The sequence below is a fragment of the Impatiens glandulifera genome, chromosome 1 (genome assembly GCF_907164915.1).
Source record: "Impatiens glandulifera chromosome 1, dImpGla2.1, whole genome shotgun sequence".
NCBI classification, from domain to species: domain Eukaryota; kingdom Viridiplantae; phylum Streptophyta; class Magnoliopsida; order Ericales; family Balsaminaceae; genus Impatiens; species Impatiens glandulifera.
In genome coordinates this window covers 101,171,755-101,182,729 of record NC_061862.1, presented here as the reverse complement: position 1 = coordinate 101,182,729, position 10,975 = coordinate 101,171,755, and the positions used below count along the sequence as shown (strand labels likewise).

At 33.9% G+C, this 10,975-nt stretch overlaps 2 non-coding genes across 2 annotated transcripts; both read right to left on the bottom strand.

Moving 5' to 3' along the window:
- Positions 1-1,376: 1,376 nt before the first annotated feature.
- On the bottom strand, positions 1,377-1,523 carry LOC124923246. Its single transcript, XR_007098246.1, has one exon. It is a non-coding gene; the product is annotated as a small nucleolar RNA snoR145 (small nucleolar RNA).
- A 559-nt stretch (positions 1,524-2,082) lies between these two features.
- On the bottom strand, positions 2,083-2,231 carry LOC124923245. Its single transcript, XR_007098245.1, has one exon. It is a non-coding gene; the product is annotated as a small nucleolar RNA snoR145 (small nucleolar RNA).
- Positions 2,232-10,975: the final 8,744 nt, after the last annotated feature.

The window sequence follows — 10,975 nt, the reverse complement described above, 5'->3', positions numbered from 1 at the left end:
TACCCCACTACACATAACTGCCCATACAACATTATGTTACAAGTTAGGGTTTGATAGAGTATTGATTTATATGGTTTTATGGATTTATGACAACGTAAGCATGATTTTCAAGAAGAATAAAAGATTTATCAGTTGATTAACAACCAATAATTTAAGGAAGAAGAGAGAAGAAGAGATTTATAAATTGATTAACAACCAAGAATCAAGGAAGAAGAGAAGAAGAAGAGATATGTCAATGATTAACATTTAACAGCCAAGAATTCAAGGAAGAAGGGGTAAAGGTACATATCACCTTAAATTTTTCCATATATATTGATAAAGAGGTTTGAGATTTTATAAAGGTTACATAACTTCTATAACTATCCTCTACCCCAACTGTTACATGACTGATTTTTATAATTATCCACTACCCAACGGTTACATAACTGTCCATACAACATTACTACGCATATCATAAACACAACACACACACAAAACTGCCCATACAACTATACTGAAACTACTAGCTATAATCTAGCTATAATTTTAGCTAATTCTTGCTTTGGTTTATTTCCATGTTGTAAACATCTTAGGGAATTGAATATTCAATGTTTCAAAAAAAATCAATGCTTTGTCTTTAGGATTTAATCCTTCACCTTCAACCAAAACTTTGTCTACGATGCATTCTGATGTTCACATCAAGATAGGAGGTGGTTAAGGTAGGTTTCAACGGAAGTACAAAGGGCATCTATCCCCCATTGTAGAATTGTCTGGCGATACGTACTAATTTATATGATTTTATAGATTTATGGCAACAAAAATAAGATTTTTCAAGAAGAATAGAAGATGTGTCAATTGATTAACAACAAGATTTCAAGGAAGAGAGAGATATGTAGATTGATTAATAGCCAATAAAAAGAGAAAAAGAGATATTTCAATTGATTAACAACCGACAATTCAAAGGAAGGAATAATTAATTGTACATGTCAACCTTCAGTTTTTCCATATTCATTAATAAAGAGATTTGTGAATTTATCTTACCCAAACCTAAACGGTTACCCATGCAACATTACTAATACTACGTAAATTCCCATGTAACTAAAATTATTAGCTATAAACTTAGATATTTTGACAGATTCACTTACTCTTATTTTTACTAATTCTTGCTGTGTTAGCCAAAGAGTGCTTTCAGAAATAGTGATAAAAGGTAATCTAGTTATGTCCCGTTCCACATTGCCATAACATTGGTTTCACAACTTGACACAGCTGCAGAGACTATTTTTTTTTTCTACTATGACTTTGTCTTCAAGTGTCACCTTCTCTTCTCAACATTGATTTTAAAGAGCATGTTTGAGCTCAATTAAGGTATTAATCCTCTCCTCCGATGACAAATTTGATAAGATGTAGACAGATTTCTAAACACACCAATAGTGAATATGATTTGTAGTGTCTTTCAGTTCGACAAATAATAACTCTACGAAGGTATAAATTAGTGTTAGAGAGGCCTCGCTAATGGAGCTTCCTCCCTGCTGGGACCTTCGAAACAAATCTCAATTTAGGGTTTATGATTTCATCAAAAGGAAAATTTGTAAGAGTTTTAGATCTAAATAGATGTTAGTCAGGAGATAAAGTCGAAAATTTCACCTCCATTGCAACAAAACTCTTTTCTATATTCGAAAGCAAACATATCCGGTATTAATAACTCAATCATCTATGTCATCTGAATATTGGGATGCTAATTTTCTCTAAAACATATCGGGTATTAATAACCCAATCATCTATGTGATTTGAATATTGGGATGCTACTTTTCTCAATACTCATATCTCATCAGCCGACTTCTCAGCATGCTTTGGACAATAAATCTCCATATGAATATGTGTATAAACAAACACCTAATTAAGAATTTTTAATCTGCATGCTATCCTCAAAAATAAGATTTCCATTCTACATTGAAATAACATAGATTTCTCATCGAAAACAACATATAGCTGTAGAGACTGATTTGATTTTCACTTCAAGTGTCACCTTCTCAACATTAATATTAAAGAACATGTTCTACCTCAATTTTTGGTACTAATCCTCTCCTCAGATGCTAAATTTGATAAGATGTAGCCGAGATTTCTAAACACGCCAATAATGAAAATGATTTGGTGCGTCTTTCAGTTCGTCTAATAATAACTTTACGAAGGTAATAGATTAGTGTTAGAGAGGTCTCGTTAATAGAGCTTCCTCCCTGCTGGGACCTTCGAAAATAATAAATATCAATCTAGGGTTTATAATTCTTAATCAATTTGTTGTAAGAGTTTTAGATCTAAATATCAATCGAAAGCAAACTTGGGCGATAACGCATAATTGTGCGCTTCTTCCATAGGACCTTCGTATAAGCAAATTCAATAGATAGATCGAGAAATTAAGATGAAAATAACTAGCTCAGGGAATACGAACCGTAGAAAAGTTCATCTTGCGAGATTACTGGATCCCGCAATCATATGTTTTCTAACATTCTCGTCATTGCCATACATACATACATAAACTGTAACTAGCTAATCTCTCTCTCTGAGTTGTTTGATTCAGATGTAGAAGAAGATGAGAAACTTCTACGAGCTTATAAATCCAAGGCAGGGGCAGGCGGCTGAAGAGCAGCAATAGAGTTGTGCGCTGGTGTATATTAGGGTTTTATTGGGCCCTCGTCTTCTCTTGAGCCCACAATATATTCAAAATTTATATTTCATTAGAATGGGTCTTTTTTTTTGCACCAATTTTGTTTATTTTTATTTTTATAAAGAAAATAGGTGAGATATTTTATAAATAAATAAACTATACTAAAAATATATAAATAAACTTTTTCGACATTATTTTTAATTTTATCAAAAAAAAAAAAATTGAAAATTAATAACTAATGTTTTAATGTCTTTCTAATTAAGTTTAAAAATAAACATTTTTCACACTTTTTAAATTTTGTCAAGTTATTAGTAAAATGCAAAATTGTTATCGGCTTATTCTCGGAACTAGGTTAATGTACTCTTTAAGACAGTCCATTTACTTAAAAAAAATATTAATATATTTATTTAAAAATGTATTATTTTTTTAAATATAAAATATTATAATATCGTGTTTCAAGATAAAAAAGTGATAATTTTTATTTGATTTGGTTCAAATATTATCAAAAACAATTTTTTATTAAAATTTTAAACTAGACATATAAAAATAAATCAAATTTTTTTTTATGTTAGACTTGGTAGAACAAAATTTGGACCGGCTCTACATAGTATATTAAAAAAAATTGTTAAATAATTTGTGGAGTTGTACTTTTCCAATTCAGATCTTCTGCTACCGATTGTTGTGTTTCCCTGTGGCGGACCAATCAGATTGCAGCATTATTATTTTAATAATAAATCAATTTGGGTAGGAGACGGAGGGAGGGAGAATCCGGAATCCGGGTTTCGTCCCGGGTTCACACAGGACGCCGTTAACGGCAGCGCCTGTTAACGGCATCAATTAATATAATAATCATATAGCACCCGGATAAGATATCTTCGCTCAGGGCACCGTGTTAGAGGGAAGGGTGAGATGCGATGGGAGCGAAGATCTACACGCCCGTTGCCCTGACCCTCATGTAAACCCCCCATACCCACCCATGAGAAGACCGCTTGCCTTTCATAAAAATACACTTACACGTCTATGTAAAGACCAAAATGACAGGGATTTTATATTTCCGTTTATTAAATATTAATTTAATTTATTGGAAATCACATGCAGCGATATAATATTCGCTTCAAGTAATTCATTCATTTTTTTTTTAGGAATTTCATTTAATTTTTTATTTCATTTTTTGGCTTGGAGACACTCAGGAGCGAAGATATATTTGCTTCAATTAATTTTAATAATTATATTTCCGTTTATTAAATATTAATTCAATTAATTCATATTTTTTTTATTAATTTTATTTAATTCTGTTATTTAATTTTTTTTTGCCTGGAGACCCTCAGGAGCGAAGATATATTTGCTTCAATTAATTTTAATAAAACCTCATGTAAACCCCCCATACCCACCCATGAGAAGACCGCTTGCCTTCCATGAAAATACAATTACCCATCTATGTAAAGACCAAATTGACATGTATTTTATATTTCCGTTTATTAAATATTAATTTAATTTATTGGAAATCACATGCAGCGATATAATATTCGCTTCAATTACTCGGCTCTAAATTTTTTTGTTTTTTTAATTTAAGTTTTTTGGCTTGGAGACCCTCATGAGCGAAGATGTATTTGCTTAAATTTATTTTAATGAAAACATCATGTAAACCCCCCAACCCACCCATGAGAAGACCGCCTGCCTGCCATGGAAAGACACTTACCCGTCTATGTGAAGACCAAAATGACAGGGATTTTATATTTCCATTTATTAAATATTAATTCAATTAATTGAAGATGACATGCAGCAACCGAACAAATCTTCGCCTCAATTACTGGCTATTTTTTTTTTGTTTTTTTTTATTTCCCTTTATTAATAAATGTTAATTCAATTAATTTAAAATGGCATGCATCGATATAATATTCGCTTCAATTAATTCATTCATATTTTTTAGTTTTTTTATTTAAATTTTTTGGCTGGTAGAGAATATTTGTTCGCCTAGACCATGTTCCATGTAAAATGGATTGAATAGTCGCTTCTCGAGAGAACACTTATTCGCCCCTAGTCCCTGTGTCATGTGACATGGAATGAATAGTCGCTTTTCGAAAGAAGACATGTTCGCCCCGGTTACATGAATATATATACCCCCTAATATGATTATTTTATAATCATTTCCACCCGATTCATCTCTCTCTCTTCCTGCCTCCTTTCACGGCGATTCGCAACCGGCTCCCCGTCGACCAAACCAGAATCAACATCTTCACGACTCCACAATGGTACGTATTCCTGAATAGTAACTTTTCATATTTAGGATTATGGAACTACTAAACTAGATTCTGTTATGTGATGTTGTTGTCTCGTTAATCTTTAGGAAACCCTACTCTCAAAATGTCACCTTCAATGTAAATCCATCGTATTTAGGAAAACTTACCTGGTGTTAGGTTTTGGGATATTATTTCCATGAAACCCTAGTACATAGTAACAAAGACCGTTTTTTTTTCATGCACGTGCAGGCAACCGCCACAGCATCCGTCCAAAACTTTGGCAAAGACTGGATTTTATGCCCAAATCAATTAACAAGTGAAGAGATAGTACTCTTCTTGACATTTCTCCCTTTTTTTCCATATTGTTTAAGTTTTCATCCTGTTTATCTGAAATATTTATGATTGTTCTTAAACAGCACTTGATGCAACAATATGCTAACACATGTGGTGCCACGGTGACAATGAGGTGGCGAGACGATGTGACCCACGTCATAGCATCCACCGATTCTAATGGTGGATGCGGTCGCACTATCAAAGTATTGAAGGGAATATTGAACGGGAGTTGGGTCCTTACCATTGATTGTGAGACTCTGTTATTATTAACCCTTTACTGTTAACTCAATATTTATTTTCACATATATGAAACTAAAAACACCTATTGCTTTTGTACAAGGATAAAATCATCAATCAAATTTAACTGTTACGTGGACGATGAACCATACGAGGTGCAGCGAGATAATCATGGGACTGTGGGCGGTCCAAGAGCTGGCAGAATGCGGTATTTGAACAATGTAAGTTTTGTCTTATTCCTACTCCTCCATATGATATTCAATTCTCCATTATTACTAAAAATGTTTTGTATTTTCTTTCAGCTGCCGAAACTGTTCGACAGTTACACCTTCATATTTGCAGGGGAATTCATCCCGGCTTACAAACTGGATCTTATGGGGTTTGTAATTGCTGGAGGAGGTACAACTAAAGAAATGGAGAATCCATTTGTCGAGCCCGAGGACGACAAAACTATAGTTGTATACGACAAGTCTCGGCACGATGTTAATTAACTTGTTTGGGTTTTTGAGGCAGAGAATCCTTTGAAGACATATTTGAATGTGTTTGGTGTTCCTCACACAAGCTTGCTAGAATCCATTGCTGCTTGTGATTTGCAGCCTTTGTTGTTGTAATAGACATGTGTTGGTTGAATTTGTTACTGAATATTTGAATATTTTGCATTCTTGAATTTGTTAATGTCATATTTGATTTCAGATTTATCTTTTTTGTTCTTCGAATTGTGTTTTTTTAAAACACCAGCCTTATATTAAACTAAATCTTGAAACATGAAGAAATAATGTATAACTTGAAGTATAAATTTTTATTCATTTATTAATACATAGCAATCTATCGCCCCTAATGTGATAAATAATTAATATGTTTTAAAACAACTGTCAAAATAATCTTATTAAAACAATTGTCAAACTAATAATGTGAAGAAATCTTCGCTTACTGATTGATTGATTGATTGATTAATATTAATTCATAATAATTTTAGTCATTTAATTATTAAAATGAAATAATTTTTTTAACAAGTCACCTCACCGCCACCTAACACCTGCCACCTTTTCATTAAATGTTGCATGCAGCAAGCCATGCTGCTAAGCTAGACAAAGTTTGTACTGTTCTCTCTCTCACCTGTACGACCATTTCTTCGCTGGAGTGATACTCCATTGTCTACCATCGACCTCTCCTTCGCCGGAGACTTCATTATAATATCAATCCATCTTCCTAAATTAAAAAATGGTATGTTTTTGAATGTCATCTATACCTTCTTTACTTTTCGTCCCAACTTTTTTCATGTTTTTTGAATACTCGACATGAAATGTTCTGTTCTGGTTGATTATCAGGAAGGAACACATATGAGCGAGAATGATATAAACGAGAATGATATTAATGATTTAAGGTAAGATGGTTTAACTTCTCTAATTTTTTTCGTGCATATGTAAGCGAAGATCTCTTCACTAATAGCTTTTTTTATAATATCTTATAAAGCGAAACTCTATTCGCCTAATATTACAATGTTATTAATGTTGAAGTGAAGCTCTCTTCGCTTATATTGTCTTCATTTTACAATAATCTACAAGTTCTGGTTAGTTGAACCTTTATTTTCCACGTTTTCCAATTGAACAGCGAATCTGCTACTTGTCGTCGTCAATTGAATTTCGATGGAAACGACCAACCTTTGGAGGACATCGAAGCCAACTTAATTCCACATTTAGGTAGGGAATTTGAGAGTGAAGAAGAAGGCTACGTATTCTACTTAGCATACGCTAAACTAATAGGATTTGGTATAAGGCGCAGTTCAAAACATGTAGACAACGATGGTAAAATAATGGATAGAGTTTTTTGTTGTAGTGCACAGGGTGAACGGGGAAAAGACAAACGTGATGTCTATGTGAGACGTAGCCGTTTTGTGACGAGGTTCGGTTGTGAAGCGAAATTGAGAATAAAGAGGTCAGACAATGGAAAGTTCCAAGTGGTAAAATTTATTAGTGATCATAGTCATCCTCTTGTAAGTCCAAAGAAAACTCACCTGTATAGATGCCATAGGAATATTTCTGCAGTTGCAGGCTTACATATCGAGATGGCCACTAACGTGGGAATTTCTCCTAAGTCATCACATGCTCTAATGTCTAAACAAATCGGTGGAAGGGAGAATCTAGGTTTTCTTCCTGAGGATTACAAAAATTATCTGCGCACGAAAAGAACCAGAGAGTGTAATTTTGGGGAAACAGGGGGTGTATTAGAGTATTTGCAGAAAAAACAATCCAATGATCCTGGTTTTTATAATGCTTTTCAACTTGATGCGGACGATTTGATAACGAATATTTTTTGGTGTGATTCCAACATGCGGTCCGATTATTCATACTTCGGAGACGTTGTCAGTTTTGACACCACATACAAGAAGAATAATGAAGGTCGTCCAGTTGCGCTTTTTGTAGGTGTCAATCATCACAAACAATCAATTATTTTTGGAGCAGCTCTATTATACGATAAAACTGCGATGACTTTTGATTGGTTGTTTGAGACTTTCACCAAAGCTATGCGTGGGAAAAAACCAAAAACCATTCTTACAGATCAAGACGCGGCCATGGCTAAGGCCTTGGCGTCTACATGGCCCGAAACAAATCATCGTCTCTGTATTTGGCACATATTTCAAAATGCAGCCATACATCTTAGCTCCGTGTTCCATAATTACAGAGAATTTTCTAAGGATTTTTCTTCATGTATATATGATTTTGAAGAAGAGATAGAGTTTGTTGAATCTTGGAATCAAATGTTGACAAACTACGGGCTTGAAAACAACGACTGGTTGAAACGCATGTTTAGCATTAGGCGAAAGTGGGCATTAGTCTATGGACGACAAATGTTTTGTGCTGATATGACGACAACACAAAGAAGTGAGAGTATGAACAGTTTGTTGAAAAGGTACTGCTCCTACAAACACAAGTTTTTAAATTTTTTCAAACACTTTGAAAGACTAATCGATGAAAGAAGATATGATGTGTTGAAGGCTGATTTCAAATCAATTACCAGCCAACCAAGTCTGAACTATCCAGTTTTGATCTTAAAGGATGCCTGCAAAGTTTACACCCCAGAGGTATTTAAGTGCTTTGAACAATAATGGTTTATGTCGCATGATTGTGGTGTAGAAATGTTAGAGGATGTCGACACACACATAAAATATAAGGTAACACCCCACACTAGGAGATGCTCTCATACAGTTACAGTTCATAAGAATGATGATAAGAATATCGAGTGTAGCTGCTGTAAATTTGAATTTGGAGGGATTTTGTGTGCTCACATCCTAAAGATTTTCACAATGATTGACGTGTTGAAGATTCCTCCGGCGTTGATATTGAATAGGTGGACAAGAACAGCCAAAGATGGAATATTTGGAACTGATCCCATCATGGACAGTAGTAATGTTGATCCGAGTGAGCTTCATAACATAAGATACAGAGATTTGTGTGGCTTGTCCATGCATTTATTTACCAAGGCAGCCGAAAGAGATGACACTTATAAGCATGTCAGAGAAATTATGCTTAGCCAGTGTACGTTTGTGGATAAAAAATTACAGGAGAGTATAAATATGCAAACTCCACCAACCGGTGTATCATGTTCTGCCGCGGGTGCCCCTGTTCAAGCGAAAGGAATCAAAACTAAAAAGCCAACAAAGTCTGGTAAGAGAAGGAAAGGTGGACTGGAGAAGAACTCAAGAAAAAGAAAATCAACAAGAATAACTAGCGAATCACAGATTCCGGTATGAATTTGCTGACTTACCTTCTTTACTAATAATTGGGTTATTAATATTCATTTAATAACATACTTTTAAATAAATTTGATATACCTTTTCAGCCATCAAATGCAATGCCAACGACCACTCCTCAGTTCTCAACTCCTCAACAATGGGACGAAAGTTTCAGCATGGACGCCAATACTCCGTTCACTGTTCTTTTGTCATCTCAACTATCGAATTCCAGTTTCATGTGAAATCCGAAATGTATTTGTATGTATATTTAATTTGAAACCGAGAAGAAGGTAGAATGTATGCATGCGATGTTTTATGTAATACAAATGAATGAAAACACTAATTAATTTCTAAAAATCCAAATACCTAAATCAATCGAATATTTATTCGCCCCCAGTCGACTCCTATTAAGTATCATTTTACTTAATATTTTAGAATTTAAAACCTAAAACTGAAGCGAATATGTATTCGCTTAAATGAAAACAAGTATATGAGGCGAATATTTATTCTCTTCATATTTCTTTGCTTGAAATTGATATTTCATGGTTGGGTTGGTGGTTTTACATGAACAATAATTTGAGGCGAATATTTATTCGGTTCAATAAAAAGTAGTATTTGAGATTTTTGTGTAATTTGGTATTCACCTGTTAGAGTAAGTGCAATGACATGACAAGTAATCCGGCTTCTCATGGGTTGTGTGGGGCTTCACATATAAATTTTAGCATAATTTTTTAAATAAACAAAAAGTGTTTGAATCGAATATTTATGCGCCTCGTGTTTCTTTCACTTCAATTATTCATTTAATACATAAATGAACAAATATTTGAAAATCAAATTTCATTAAAAACAATCTGCATATATACATGTTCACCATTGTCAAAATGTGAATTAAAATTTTTTGAAAATTTAAATTACACAACATATTCAATATTGTACAAATGTGAGTTTAAATTATATGAATAGTTTAATTACCCAATCTGTAGGCATACTAATGTCAACTAAAATTATTTATAAAATTTAATTACACAATCTGTATACATTTCCAAATTCATTGATTTATCCATTTCATGTAGGACTTGTAGACCTTGCTCCTGGCTTTGTTGAGCTCCTAGCCAATGACACGCCAACAATATCCCATCCTCAAGGTCTTTATTTGTTCACGGACATTTTTTTTAACGCCAAAGCCACTTTTCCAACCCTTCACCTCACCTTCATACGTCTCCATGTGTCTCATGCAAAAAAATGCCGCAGTCAGTGTAATTCCTGGAATCCTGCCATGACAATTTCAAACATATCTTTTCCAAACCGCCATACTTATCAGCAAGAGCGGGGTCTACGTCGTTCATATATTGTTGAATGTAGTCATCCTGATACATCATTACAAACCACATGATGTAATGTATTTTAGTGCTACTAGAATTCAATCATTGAACTAGTTGAAAATTTAATTGCAGTGTCATACCAAGATTTGTGCATTCTTATATCTTCTTTCGAAAGGCGATTGCATATGTGTCTGCCTGTTGTCAATTACTTGAAATTGCCTTTGTATGAAGTTATAGCAAACCAAGTAGAAATGTCTTTCATCAATGATTGGGAAAAACAACTGTGGATAGAATTAAAACAAATTAGATTTAAACTGAGTTTTACATGCTATTATAAGGTATCACAGAGATAGATGTACTTACGAGGTCCACATCCATGAGGTCCCTTTTCGAAATTTGGAAAGCCCGACCTTCACGACAGAACCTTTCATTGAATTGGTCTCGGTTAGTGATCCCACCTTCACGAAAA